The following is a 16,585-nucleotide window of genomic DNA, read 5'->3' as shown; positions in this document are numbered from 1 at the left end:
TCTCTCATCGCAATGGCATCTAGAAGCAATGGAATGCGAAATAATATCGCTCTCATGTCATGATATGTTTCGCGTGCATTTCGGAGTAGAACAATGCGAACTCTTCTGTAAAATCTGTCTTTGTTCTCGTTAATTGGAAAAACAATATGACCAAGCTTTTGTTAAATGCTTAGTCATAAATCTCGCTCGATGATCGCCCGATAAAACCGTCAAATGATTACATCGGAAAGATACAATTATTACGGCAATTTAACATACGATTAATAAATTAAATAAAACCTTTTTTAGAGCCAACATAAGTAATTAGTGTGTAAATATATATACTTTATTAAAAATTTAAAACATATAAACGTTTCCTGAAAAATTTCACAAATAAAAAATATATATGAGACGTTTCGCGTTAAACGCGTCACATCTCAAAATTTGACGCAACGGAAAAAAATGTTTAAGGTCTCAAAATATTCGCACATTTGTGTACTTTTGAATGAAACGTGGCCTTTTGAAAAATTCAATATGGTAGCTCAAATATGGTGTCTAAAATTCGCAAAAGTCACGAATGTGATTTACAATATCGTCGATTTAAATGAGAAAACTTGACAAATTAGCTTGAAAATGATTAGTATAAATGATTACGAATCTAGAGGTAGAATTATAAAGTGCAATATAGCGGATTTGAAATTATTACATAAAACTTAAAGTGTCATAACATTAATAGCCTGTGTCGGCTCTGAAAAGCTTTATTTAATTTATTGATTTATCCATTAGAACCTATTCGAATTATTTGTTTTAACGTACGATTACTAAAGCTGTCTATTGTTTACTTACAGCAAAGCTAAGAAAGTTCTACACTACAAACTGATCAATTTAAATGAATCGAATATCATGCAAATGGCAAAATAATTTCCTAAATGCCATAAAACTATTAATGTCGAAATAGCGATATAAAACATTTATAAGAAACATTTTAATAAATTAAGATTATTAAAAAAAATTATTAAAAATAATGCGATAATGTTTCTTGAAAAAAATTGAATAAAAATTAATATTAAAGAAAATATTTTCTAATCTATTTCCCTACTTCTTTTAATTCTGCTAAAAACGTTTTTGCTGTAGTATCTAAAAATTTAATTAAACACAAATCTGAAAATTTAAATAATTGTATCAAACTATAATTTAAATAATTATACTTAAACTATCAAATTAATTATAGGACACTCAAGTTGGTTACAATAGAATGTCAACAATTTTTGCAGCATTGCTTATCATGTTTGAATGTCCTTATATAATTATTTTCAGATCTATGTCTAGCTAAATTTTTTAATACTTCAGCAAAATTCTTTCCGTGTAGAATTAGGAAAATTCAGCTGATTATGATGAAAAATGATTTGTATCTTACCTTATAGAAGGCGTGGCATTTCAAGTCTTAGTTCGTAGACGCGCCGAATATCTGTAAGAAAGAGAGATAAATATCCGTTAAAATTGAAAGTACAGCAAGAGTGAGAAATAATAAAAGGATAACTCGATGAAGATAGAAACGATGACAGTGTCGGGGTCATGTCGGGTCAATGAATAATATCCGACTTGTATACCGATCGTGCTTCACGTGAACTTTACTACCTACTCGTTCCGCGAATCCCCGACTGATTTATGCAACACCGATACCCACAACAGAGAGCTTTCCTCGGAATTTATGCTCGGCTAAATTTTCAAACGTGTTCAATTCGAAGCCATTCGATTCAACGCTGAGTCGACCGGAGGATTCGATTCGACCGATCAAGGCGCTTCTACCGTTCGTACGTGAATTTATGAATAATGTAAAATACTAAATATCAGATCTATGCCAGAAGCATACGATGCGATCTTTCGTGCTAGATCGCGTGCGATTTAGTAAATTACTATACTTATTGAAAACAAATATATTAAATTTTAATAAATCATTTGTTTAAATTTAATTTAGTACCAATTTAATATTTGCTAAATATAAAGATATATTTATTTGGTATATATGAACTATTAATTTGATTTAAGTAAGTAGATATTTATTTACCATAAGTAGATGTTTAGTTAGTAATGCTATTTAAATAAATATTTATTAAAATTTAATACATTTTTTAGTGTATAATTGCGTAAACACTATTAAATTCATTATATTATGTTTGAGTTATTTTTTTAATTATTTCCATAAATAATCACCATTATATGGATATTCCTATAATTACATTATATGTATACTAATTACATTATATGTATACTAAATTAACTCAATATATCATGAATTTATTGAAAAGTAATGGAGTTGAGTACAATAATTTAATGTATAAAATGTATAAAATGTATAAACTTACATTTAACTCAAGTTTATTATTTGCTAAATATATATGTTAAATATGGACGTTGTTTACTTCAAAACTAACCACAGAAGTGAATTGCTTTACATTATAGAACACATGAAAATTAAAAATAATAAAATGTTAAGATATTCAAAGTTATCAAGGTATTGAGTTATTATTGCTTTGACATTTAATAATGTACATAGAACACAGAATTTCTCCAGTAATTAAATCACATGCAATCACTAATGACATAAAAAAATCATATCGCGTACCTCTAGTTTTAAAGTTAAGTAACTGTAGAAGAAATATTTTCGACACTTGTGTTTTACTTCTTAATTAATATGCGTGCAGTATAATGAAACCGCGAGTATGGTTCTGAGTAATAAAATAAAAAATAAAAAGAAATAATTAAGACATAATAAAAAAGTTCTCATTCAGAAAAATCATTGAAATATATTTTTGAAGATTTGAATTTATGATGGAAAGAAAAAAACGGAAGTTGAAAATGTTCCCTCGAACTAATTGCAAGTCGACGGTCACCCTGTGCTGTTACCTACTCGAAAATTAACGAGATATTTCGGTAAGAAAAGTGAATGTTATGTGAAATAACAAGATGAAAGAGAATTAACGCCGGCGTGCCACTTCGGAACACGAGACGAGAAGAAAGAACGAGCGGATCGCGTTGAATGATGTATGTATGTGTTTCGTGACTAGGATCATCGTAGATCTCTTCTCTTGCGGCCTGCCACGCCCGACTCGCGACAGAATTTAAAGCTTCTATTTATAAAGAGTGAACGAACGCGATGGCAGCCCCGACACGACGCATCGGGTCAGCACGCATACTCACGCGCACGCACGCACGCACTCGCGATACACACGCGGCTCTCGAGGTATCCACGTTGTATTAATGTAGTACAAACTATGGGTGCTATTTCATTTGTACACTTTTTTCATGCAACAAATATGTGAAGAACAGAGATCCTTGGATCTCTCTTTCTCTCATCCTATAACCAATCAACAGGCTTGAAAAACATACAAATAAAATAGCAGCTGCTGAAGGTCCACTTTATTTCGAAGCGATATGCCTTCGAATTTCGAGAAACGGACAAAAAAAGAAACTAAAGAAAAAGTAGCGTAAATCAAAATTTTAGAAAGCCAAAATTTCTTTTGGAAGAAATAAGGCAATTTTAATAAACTATACATTAAGTATGTAAATAAATATTAAATACAATGTTTTTCAGTTGTTATTTACTTCATTTTCTTTTTGTAGATCACAAAATGTAAACATTAAAGTGTTAGTAGCTTTAATTACTTCTAATGTCATCATTCTTCATAATTTAATAATTTAAAATGTATGTAATTTCAATGATTTTAATAATTTAATATTAAAAAATTCACATAGATTCGGACATGTTACTTTTGTTCTATGCTCAAGTCTAGCAGAAAAAGAAAAGAATATCCATTGTTTCACACACAAAAGTTTTCTTTTCTAATACATTTTTCCTAATCTCATTGATGCAATTTTCCCTCGTTACTAGATGACATTAAAAAGAAACTCTCACTTTCTCTTGTAAACTTAGCATGTGCAGTTGTATCATTTTAATTAATTTTATTCCAAGATTGTCTTTGACTTTTCCTTTCACTACACGGAAAAAACGCTTTTGTTGGAGTCTCTAAAAATTTAGTCAGATATAGATCTGAAAATAATTAAATTAATACAATAGGACATCCAAAAGCATGACAATGCTTAAAAAAATTTTAAGACATTCTAACAACTCTGGCTTGAGTATCCAATACACTAAAAAAGAATTAAATAATAGTTATCAAATGTTAAGTAAAATAATTTCAATAAAATGTTGTGTTAATATGATCGAAAATAATTTTTTTTCTAAATATTTAGTAATTATTATTAAATGATTGGTTATATTATTATGTTTGGCAATACTTACTAAATATTTAGAAAAGTAAAGTTATTTTTTATTTTATTAACCGAAAACTTCATTGAAATTATTTCACTCAATATTTGATAACTAAAGTATTAAACTCTTTTTCCAGTATATAATTATTTTTGTAGTCCAGCAAAGTTATTTTCAAATGTGTATCTATCTCAATGTTTAGATATTTCAGCAAAATCATTCCATTTATGTAATTTTTTACACACTGACCAATTTTATTTTTAACTTTATTCTTTTACATTAACCAACTTTAATATAATCGACATGATATGTATGCTTTACACGTGTTTTATCAATATTATATCTCTTGCATTCATGGATTTTCGGTTGCTTGCCGTGATGGTTTTTAGAAACGTTTTATTTGAAGAAAGATTCATCATGTTGCTTCACAGTTTGCCTAACAAATAACCATTAGCTTTGTATTACGTTTTGATGATTCAAAACAGAACCAAAACGTTCATTGTATTTACGAGAGCAATTAAAAGTATTCCATTTTTCATTAATTTATGTACTACTAACTTTAGCGTTTGACTAACCCTATTTCTGTTTTTAATTGCTATTTTATATTCGAGAGTTCTTATATAATATTTAAATTTACACTTCATTCAAAGAAAAAATTGCTAGCCAATTATTAACTTTACGGGACACGGAATTATTCTCCCGGTGCTTTGTTATAGCGGTTGCTACCCGCCTCGTGTAGAAATTTTCTTTCAAAAGCGGAGTCCTAGAAAGAGAGGAGGGTTTGTTATGAAGGAACCCGGAAGTAGTGCACCAGACTAGCATGCCTTTCGTTTCGGCGACGCGCGCGCATCCTTCATCTCCGTCTCTCTCTTGCTTCTTTTTTTCAGAAATTTTTTCCGCGTCTTATTTCCAGCGGCGTCCGCTCCGGGTCTATTCGCCGTTGTGTGTATTTTCGTCCTGTAGGGGATGAAAGAGTGGCGAAAAATAGTAATCCGGCTTCTCTCTCCTTCGTGCGCTTCAAAAGAACTTCTCTTTTGATCAGAACGCAGTCAAGCGGCCGATTTTCCAACATTTCTTTATATTGTACGTCTGCGCCTCCTCTCTTTCTTCTCCACCGTTCTTTCTATGGTTATAATGAAGATCACGACTATAATTTTCATGAATAGTAGACACATTCATCTCGATCGCGTGATATTGAAGCCTGATATTGAGTCTTCGTATACTCTCATTTATTTTTCACAGAAAGCTCTCCATCCTTTCGATGGAAAACCGAAGAAAAATGTGACAAAATGTATCACGAATTGATGTTTATTTTAACAATCTATCCGTTTGTGCATGATATTTTCTTTGTCACTCGCTTCTTGTTATTATATTATAATAATAACGCCCATTCGAGAAAGTTATCACATGAGTAGCGAGATAAGTCACGGTGTAATGACCTAAAAAGAATGAAAACAGATGATGTGAATCGACGCGTTTTATTGAACGTATTTTCGAAGTTAATTCACATACATACATACACATATCAGGATTTTAATAACGATACATCGAGATCCTCAGAGTGTATAATAGCGAATTTTCATAATTTCTCATCATTATCACACGGAACACACGCAACATAAAGCTCATCAGTTGAAGACACAATTACTTCGTCGTAAGATACACTTATATGGGATAACATACAATTGTCGGGAACACAATTTAATTTAATTTTTAGAAATAAATAAATGTAATCTTAAAAAAAAATTTTACCACTTCTCTCTAACATAGCTTTTTTAATAAAAAAATATATGTACGTCTGCAAAATATAATTATTAATCCTACGATTTAAAAGTTTTAAATTCTTGCCATTTATATATATTCTTTTTTTAAAATTTTAATCAATTACGTTTTCTTTTTTCTAAAAAAAAGACAAATAAAAATTGGGCTTGCTGTAACAAGGGACTAACCCACATTTTGTAAAAACGAACTAAATGAACTCTAAAGTTAAAGTGATGGGAAAAATGCCAATATCACATGTTCGACTACGTTGTGAATTAGACCCACAACGTAGCCGAACATGTGATATTGGCATTTTTCCCATCACCTTAACTTTAGAATTCATTTAGTCCGTTTTTACAAGATGTGTATTAGTCCACTGTTGTAGCAAACACTTCAATTGCATTGCACGGTTAATGAAGAAAAATAGAATAAAATACAGCAAAAAATACATAACAGAATAGTTATAATAAGCAGTTATTTTTATTTCCTCTCTTTTCATAAAAAGAAAAATAAAATAAATTAGAAGCCTCCGTATCGTATCCATTATTAGGATGTCTACAATTACATTTTAAAGAAATTGAAATTCTCTTTTGTTTTAGTTTCTTATAAGTCAGCATATCTCCTTGCGACATCAATCAGAATGTTTAAACTCGAAGATGACTACCACCGTGCATATCAGATTACACGTGAAAAAAAAACAGTCTACGTTCCTGGTGAACAACATTAGGTGAAGGTGAGACGCACACTGCATGACTCATGTCTGTTGTCCATCCTCGTCCATTCCCTGTCGCCCTGACAGGCCTTTCTCCATTTGCATTACCGATTCGCACTTCGGCACGCGTGCCGGGGGTTTCGCGTTCGGATGAAACAGGTGCGCACGTGCGTGTGTACACGATGCACGCATACACACAGAACACACGCAACATAAAGCGGCGTCTACAATGAGATTTTAAGGAACTTAAGCTTTACTTAAGCGTAGTTGATTATCAGGATTGTCATAAATTTTTCACCCTAAAATTCCTCACCCTAACGTAACTTCTCTCTGATTTCCAGATAAAAATTTCATAATTTTTCCTGATTTTAAATAATATTTTAAAATTTTATATATTTTCGTCCTGTAATTTGGAAATTGTTAAATATTTTGTTGATAGATCAACTTAACATAGGAATGCAAATTATTATTAATGTTACTGACGCTGCTTGTATTTTTAATTAAGTTGGTATTCCAAAGCTGCGATGTACGTATATTAAATTTCTTTAAAGCAAAGAATTTTAATTTTCTAGACAATTTTACAAAGCCCTAACATTTCCTTAATTGTTTTCAATTTTCTTGACAATTCCCTGATTTTCGATTTGACAATCTTGATTACTCTCCTCACATTCGACTATAATAGTAAATTTTTTCTGCTTTGAGCCTTAAAGCTTAATGCGCGTTTTTTACAATAAGTCATTACCTAAGCTTTAAGTCTTAAAGCTATAAAAAATTGATCAATCATAATCGATGATTCTTTTCACATTCGACTGTAATTGTTAATGTCTTATGATTTAAGACTTAAAACTTAGCTTATAGTCTAGATCTATAATAGGTACCAATGAACCAATTACAGTCGAATACGAGGAGAATAATCAATTATGATTCGTCCATTTCTTATGACTTAAAAATCTATTGATATAGATCCGGACTAATAGGTTATTGTAAAAAACCCACAAATTTTAAGCTTTAAAATATCATTGTAAATGCTGTAGATGCCAGAGTCTACAATAGGTTTTTAAGTTTTAAGCTATAAAAAATAGATGAATCATAATCTTTTAATATTCTCCTCGCATTCGACTATAATTGGTCAATTTCTTACGGTCTTCATATGGTTTCCAGCTTCGTTGAAATGCAGCGACGCATTCGAGGAATTTCTGGTCGGTTCACGCACATCAGTGACTCATTTGGCGATCTCGCATTATGTGCAGCGGTTGTACAAAGCGTTTATTTCTACGCGTGTTGTCTCTCTTCGGGACAAACGCGGTCTTTTATGTCGATACCTAACAACTGGAACAGTCATTCGTTGTATTAAACGTGTCCTTCGACTCAGCTTAAGAGATAGAAGCCACTTTTAAGCCAGCAAAGTGACACCGGTTGCGTCGTATCGACGTATAAAAAAATTGGCTTTTCATCAGAGTGTCGGACAACCCGATCTGTCTTTCTGCTACACGAAAACTGATTTTGTCACAGATAGTTGAGCGCGGACCCCCATTTAATCGGACGAACCCATCGCGATTTATCACGGCCCACTCGTTTTGCGTCAATCAACGAAAATTAGATTTGCGTCACGGACTAGCAGGCTTGCTCGTTTATTTCAGGGTCATCATTCTTGATAGACGATGTTGAAAAAAAAAAGAGACTGTAATAAGGAATGCGATCATAGGAACGTGATTCATCAAACTATAACAGAATTAATCGCGCGATATCTCCGAAAGCGAAACTTCATCCTCATTAAGGAATATAAAACTCAATCGAATATAATATCATCTTATCGCGTTAAAGTAATATTATTTTAGTCATTAATAAAATAAAAAAGCGACGTAATAAAATATGTTCCAAGCAAATAAATTAAACGTTCTTATTAATTGTAAAAATTTACAATTAATAAGAATGTTTATAATTATATACAGTTTAATAATAAAATTAAATCAGATTAAAAATGTAGAGCCAAGAAAGCGAAAATAAACGCAATCATACTTTGCTCAACATGTTCTGTTCTACAAAAGTTTCATGTCAAATTACCGAGAATTGAGATAATCAAAAGTAAAATTTTATTAAAAAAAAATAAAACCGAATCTAATCTTATCGCGTTAAATTAATATTGTTTCAGTCACCAATATACATATATGACCAAAAAAACGACGTTATTAATTATAAATAAATTTTTATTGTAAATTGGCAATTAATAAGTATGTTCATGATAATACATACATAGTTGAATAAAATAAAATGAAATTAAAAATAATGCAGAGTCAACAGAAAATAAACTTGCATCGACATGTTCTGTTCTACAAAAGCTTGATGTCGAATTACTGAGAATCGAGTAACCGGTCCTCGAACTATGACCAAACCCTCGGTGGTCGTCGGTTGAACCGTTACGTTTTACGTGGGTATGATCATCCGGAAAACCGGTAGAACGGTTAATCGATGAGCGCATCCACCGGTCGTATAAGGGATCGTTTCGAGAACTAAACTTATTTCGAAATAAAACTCACGTAATCCGTACGAGAGCAATGTAAGAAAGTCAGCGCGTTATCCATTTTTCGCTTCCTCCCACTTTCCTTCATTTCTTTCTCCTATCGTAGCACGGAAGCGATATAGAAATTAATATCGCGTCTTCATCAGCCGCACTTCCTCTTTCATTATCACGGAGATCCCGCCAGAACGTCGGATGCGAAATTGAATTGATCCCTCTACGCGTGTGCCCATATTATGCTTTCAATGCATCTCGCGGATGCAATCGCGGAGATAGCGAAGATTAGATGTGCACTTTACTTGAAAGTACTCTCAGCTAGTCATTGAATTTAATTTTAGCGATGTGCAATTGGTTATCGAGAAAAATATCAATATTTCACGTAACATATAAAAATTATTATTATTATATGCGCACGGAAAGAATAGTTTTACTGAAGTATCTAAAAATTTAGTTACATTGAGAAAAAATTATTCATTTGAATTAATTGTTTATTTGATTAAATTAGTTTCGTTGTTTTTATCTCTTTTATTAGAGAAATGTGCATTTAAGTTAAATGTAATACTTAAATGAATGAAAATATATTCTTTATCGAAAGAAATAAAGATGAACTAAATTAATTTAGTCAAATGAAACAATTTTTTCCTCAGTGCAGATACAGATTTGAAAATAATTTTTTACTTTTCGGAAAGATAATCGTGTATATTAAATTGTAATTTTATCAACATATAGATTTAATTATTTTATTAAAATATTTTAATCTTACGCTCCAGGAATAATGGTATTTTATAAAATATTGACAGATCTTACAATGGATTTATGCTTGACTGATTAACTATGTGTCAATGATACAACACAACAAGAATATAACTGGAAGATACTTATTGCTGGTCTTCTAGGAACATTTAATCATTTAATTTATTGTAAATCTAAGCAGAACCGAAATATTCAACCAACGTATAAAGAATATTTTTACATAAATTAATTAGCACGTTTCAATTACCGCGCTCTAATTCTCAGTCCTCGTTCTTACATTTTTAATTTTTTGACAATTTCGAGAGTCTTATTCGTACTTATTTTGAAAATAATTTTGTTGGGACCATCAAGATAATTATGTAGAACGCTGAAATCAGTTGCTAAAACATTAAAATTTTTTGCAGCAATGTCATTAACGTTTAAGTGTTCTACATAATTATTTTAATGACTCACAAAATTATTTTTAGATCTGTACATATACCTAAATTTTCAGATTTAGTAAAACCGTTCTTTCCATGTAGTAAGATCCTGATTGATAATGGAAAATGCCTAAATATTTATTAAAATCTTATTATATTCACTTACTCTCTAAATTTCTTGAAACGAAATTTCACTCCAAAAGACTTAAAATACTGTCACTATTGAAAAAAAGTGAAAGTTTGCACTCTTGCATAAGAGTGGCAAATTTTCACTGTTTTTTTTTTTTTTGGAATGAGATCTCACACTTTTGGAATGAGATTCGCTCCAAAAAAGAAGTGAGATTCCTTTCCTTTGAAATAAATTTCACTCAAAAAAAAAGAGTAAAAATCGGCCATTCAAGATTATCAATTTTGATTCAAGAGTATAAATTTTTCAATAGTGGCAGTATTTTAACTCGTTTGAAGTGAAATTTCATTTCAAGAAATTCAGAGAGTACCTTTTAAAAATAATTTTCGTTAATACTTCTTTAAATTTACAGATTAATTGCAACGCAAAGACGCGGTTACTCTCGTTATATAGTTGCGACGAGTTTCTCTCGTTATCACGATATAAATTCGTCCGAGATTTGTCAAAGAGGAAATGCATGGCGAGACTTGACGATCGACGTTACTTCCGTCGTCGACGACGGGGCGCTCGAATTCGGATTAATCGCCACAAATGGCCACGTATTGCTCGGCTAATTGGCACGTTAATTGCTTTCGACGAGCCACCAATTCCACCGGTGGAACGTCAAGGGTTACTCATGGCGTCGAAAGCCTCTCCATATCCCTTTAATTCTAAAGCCTCTATGACTAGAAATTGGTCCAACATCTCTGATGGAGACGGAATTAACAAATTATATTTGAACAATTCACATTTGAATAACTGGTCACATGACTAATATGATTGGTCAATTATTTCTTCATCCAAGATCTCGGATCGATTTCAATAGCATCGTGGATATAAAGCTTAATACAGGGTGATAATTAATGAGACTTCCGAATTTGTTTATCGAGTTTTAAAAGTACAAAACTGCGAAGTGATAAGATTTGAACAATTAAATTATGAGAAATTTGCTTTTGATTAATTATTAATCTTTCATATGAATCTTTCATAATTTTTCAATATGAAAAAAGCTTGCAAATGACAATAACTTATTTATAATCAAATTATATATTCATATATTCTCATTCATAAAGATCCTTTACTCGCCTCGAGAATGATTAATAGAAAGGTTTAACGAGACAATGTTATCATTTTACATCAGGATACTCCTTAATCGTCAGTTCTATGCGAAGCACAGTTGCGTCACGAACATGAAATCATTTGGCACAGAGCGACGCATTCGTATAATTGACGTTCAATGTGATTGTCTACGGAAATGTTCCGGCAGCACGGAAGATCGCATGTCAGGACCTTTGATCGCATGTGACCAGTTCGGTGTATTTAGTAATTAGTACTCCGCTATTTTTCACAAGTAATCTCAAGCAGTAAGTAACCAAAACTTCCAGACATTATTCTTACATGTATTTATAATCATGTACTAACCCTAAATCTATGAAGCAATCATGAAATATATAGAATACTTATAAAATTAATAGTATTTAATTTTTAAATAAATTAAGCCAAATTCCTCTTGTTAACCTTTAGAAATTTAAAAAGTGGAATACAAAAAGATGCAAGTTAGCAGATGGTATGCTCAAAACATTTCAAAAAATATCAATTTTACAGTTGCATTTTTTGTTAGTCTATTATGTTAGTTAAATTAATTAAATTTACATTTTTTATTATTTATTTATTTATTTATTAATTTAATTGAATTGTAATGCTATGAAATAGAGAAATAAAAATAATATACTTTAAGATTTCTAGTATCTAAGCGATACTTTTTGTTTTTCTTTTCCAAAACAATGTTTTCAAAAAAACTATCTATACTGGGAGGGTTTTGTAACTTTTAATAGTGTCGATATCATTATAAGTATTACATTGTGTAGATGTTATATATCGTAAAAAAGCTGCACAACAATATTAAAAAGCAATATTATAATGATACCAATTGTCGTTAAAAGTTACAAAATTCCAGTATTGGTATGCTGTGGGCCTCTCACCTGCCCACTTAAAGGTTAAAATAACATCTTGTATCAAATATGTTATGTGAAACTCTATAATTTGCTTCATACAAATATTTAGCCCATCATGATTACATGTATGTAATCATGCACCAATATGCAATTAAATGATTCGATTCATCGTCGACCTCTCAATTCGCTTTTTTCATTTACATGATCTCGAGACTTATTTTTAAGATATCAAGCATCGAAAAAACTCGAATGCTATTCGAACCCTCAGGAAGAAATAGCACAGATAAATCAGAAAGGAATTCGTTACTCTCCGTTTTGGAATTCCTCGGAGAATTGATGTTCGCGCCAAGTCAATCAAAAAAATCTCTTTCCTTTTGTTCTCGCATGATGTTCTCTTGGTAACGTAAAAATTTGAGAACTACAATAACGCAGTTAACTTATTACGCGAAAAAAAAAATACAATTGTTAAATTTATAATGTCAAATTATACACAATTTGAGTTTTTTAAAATTATTTCTGTAGATCGCCACAAGTATTTCTGTAGATTCCTATCGAATCATTAATTTAACTAAAACAACAGAGTTAAACAATTAATCAAACGATTATTCAAGATATATGTTAAATTTCACTCAAATTAATTTATTATTTACTTAATACGTTGTTTATTTCGAAATTAACTACAGAAATGAATTAATTTACATTTCTACACACACAGAAATTAAAAATAATAAAATGTTATTTAACTCGAGGGATTGAATTGCTTATTTGATATTTAACAGTCTACATTTGCAATTCTATTTGAATTAAAAATGAGATCAAATTAAATAACATAAAGGCAATATTTTGCAAATTATTAACAGGGAAGTTAAATTAATCTATTCAAAAGAAATATATTAAGATTTAGTAAAGATTTAGATTAACTTTACTTCAATTATCATCAAAAGTATAGAAACAACAGAAACAACAGAAATAACAGATTGAATAATGAAAATACGGTATCGGCTAATTGCCTCTCTCTTTCTCGTATTTCCTTCGCTTCAAATTAGTGTTGTTACGTCGAAATCTAAGCAGCGGGAATCGAGTGTTCGGGACCGCAATCGAGTTCCGTGCCGCACGCGAGTATGCAAGAGTAAACGGGCAATCCGATTGCAGGGAATCGTCTCTTTCGCGTTTGATTGTGTGCATCGAGCCAATATGTACCATTAGTAAACTGTCTGGGGGAACGGTAAGGTGAGGGAGACGCGATGAAGAAAGAGAGAAGGTTGCGGCGCAAAGCAGGCAGGAATAGGAAAAGATCTGAAGGTGCGGGCGGGAAAGAGAGAGAAGGAGAAAGACGGACACGGAACAGCTTCTCTCGAGGCGTATGAGAGTTGATCTCAGGGCGGATTCCCACCGGAGAATCGGTCACGACTTGGAGTCGCCGCCGCCGCTGTAAACGCCGTCCACGAGAGCACTCCCGACGATTGGATAATGCGCGCGAGTTTCGCTATCGTCCTCCTCCTCTTTCTGCTCCTCCACCTCCTCCCGATGTATTCGAGAGAGAGCTGTGATCATTACGGATCGCTATGTAAAACGGTAACCTATGACTCCGGCGAAGAACACCTTTCTACCGTTTGTATGCCAAGTAGGGAGTAATTGGTACACTAGGATGGGCATCATGGTTTAGAAACATGCGTGGTGGGAGATGCTTATTGAATAATATCATCGTGTGAGATGCGGTAAATTACATCTGGACCGTGATCGCGATTTATCACTTATGCTCGTGAAGGATGAATAAATTCGCTTAGGAGCAACGACGCGACGCGACGTGACGCGGGTGATTTGCTGAAAGACTTAATGTAACAATTGAAGACACCATGACGACTTAAAAAAATCATTATTCAATAATAAGTAATAGTTCGTAATAACAAACCGTGCTAATATTTTATTTTATTTTTTTCTTTGACACATTCCACATTCACTAACTTAGGTATGACATTTCAACTCAAGATTTAACGAAATGCACATAATAAGGAAAAGAATATGAATTATGTATACTGAGAAAAAATTTATTAAATCTTAATACATATTTCTTTGAACAGTAGTAAGTAAACATTTACTTAGAAAAAATAAATATTTATACTCAATAAAAAAAAATGGTAATTGAATCAAATTAATGATTTTTGTATCAAATAAATAATATATGTTTACATTTAATAAATATTTACTTAGAACTATTGATATATTAAAATGATTTATTAAAATTTTTTTTCCAGTATATGATTAATCTTTCATTTTTTATTTACATATCCAGATCTTTTAATTCGCTAAATATATATGACACTATTTATATTACACATATTATACATATTTAGCGCATTTTATATTTTTATTATATTTTTTATATTGTTTTACAATATAAAAACATTAAAAAACATTTTTTTACATTTTTCTAAAAGATGTATAGATTATTATCAATTTTTATTTAATTATAAATCGAAAAAAAATAATGAAAATTAAAAAATAATGTTGCAGTGTTAAGTTATATTAAAGGAGCAATAGTAATCCAATCCCTTGAATTAAATCACTTTTTGTTATTTTTAACTTTCCATATATGTCAAAATGTAAATAAAAAATCAGTCTATTTCTGTGATTAATTTCAAAGTAGATAACATTCATATTAATGTATGTATTTAGTAAATAATAAAATGAACTTTAATAAAATTTAATATATTTTTTGAGTTAATTATTTAACTTCATTATTTCAATTAACGACATATTAAGTAAAAACACTAGATACAATTTACTAAGAATAATTTCAAATTGAATATAATTTGACGTTACGAACTTAACAATGTGAGATATCAAAAACGCCACGCGAGTAGGATTAAGCTAATTCGAAATAATATCATTAAAATAAATTCTATGTATGAATCCTTCTATCCAATTATCGTCAGAAATCTATAGAGTTAGAAATTTATCGTTAGAAATCTATAGAGTATAGAGTAGATTAGAGTAGATTCTATTAAAGATACTAAGAGTATAATATTTAAGCGCGTCGTGAATCGACGATCCTCATTTAAGTCGTCGTCGAGGTGTCGGGGCTAGCAAGAATATGCACGAGCGTAAACATAAGGAAGTCATTAATCGTACTGGTACTCACGGTGGCTATCTTCGGCCTGGTACAAAAGGACGGTACCGAGCTAAGCCGCATCCGCGGCTGCACGCATAAATGTGCTGCGGCTTCCGTACGATTTATACCAAAACGTATTCCGAGAGATGACATTCCGTAATAATCTCGTTTTGGAACGAAACGAGGGAGAGATAAGATCGTATTAATTCACGACAACGATAACGCATTAACAGGATATTGATAATGTCACGTCATGAAGCACATATAAAAAAATATACAGGTATGTATTAATTTACACGAACATGTTTCATTTAATTTATTAAAAAATTTATTATCATATTTATTATTAATTTATCACTAAACCGTTATTAACGAATAAACTACTTTTTTTTTTATTAACGGGAGAATTTACCGTTTCCATTATTTCTGTTGAATCGTAGAAGGAACATCAGTTCTATAAATTTTAATTTTTAATTCGAAAAACAAGTTTGTAATATCTGATTACATTTTCCTTTCAACTAAAAGATAGAATTTATTATTAATTTATCAGTAACCTGTTATTATTCCTTCATACTCGCGTAGAATATTCTAGACAACTTGGGCTTATAAATTCGCTAAATGTATGAGAGAGAGAGAGAGAGAGAGAGAGAATGCTATTTATATACATTATTATATTCAACGTAAATTGTTTGATAATTAAAAATTTTATCTTTATTTAAAGGATGTATAGACGTTATCAATATTTATTTAATTGTAAATCATCAAAGACAACAATGAAAATTGAAATATAATGTTGGGATGTAAAAAACATCCCACGCGAGTAATTACATTAAAAAGACCATGCAAATAATGTAGAGTTAATTAATGAACTACGATTTTTCATCATAATATTTTGTTGTTTCTTCCATTATTTTTGCTAACTGGTAATTCTCTATTTTAT

The 16,585-nt window shown here is 31.1% G+C and overlaps 1 protein-coding gene across 3 annotated transcripts in view; it reads right to left on the bottom strand.

The window, feature by feature from the left end:
• LOC105146487 (hypothetical protein) overlaps nucleotides 1–16,585 on the bottom strand; it is a 98,980-nt gene that overhangs the window by 58,137 nt on the left and 24,258 nt on the right. For all 3 annotated transcript variants that reach the window (XM_087405937.1, XM_011056782.2, XM_087405938.1), the window contains exon 2: nucleotides 1,397–1,447. The gene's annotated coding sequence lies outside the window, so the exon portion shown is untranslated. The remainder of the gene's footprint in view (nucleotides 1–1,396; nucleotides 1,448–16,585) is intronic.

Source organism: Acromyrmex echinatior, chromosome 4 (assembly GCF_024713525.1).
Source record: "Acromyrmex echinatior isolate Ae372 chromosome 4, ASM2471352v2, whole genome shotgun sequence".
NCBI lineage: Eukaryota > Metazoa > Arthropoda > Insecta > Hymenoptera > Formicidae > Acromyrmex > Acromyrmex echinatior.
Note: the sequence above shows the minus strand (reverse complement) of the source record. Positions and strands in the feature narration are given on the sequence as shown.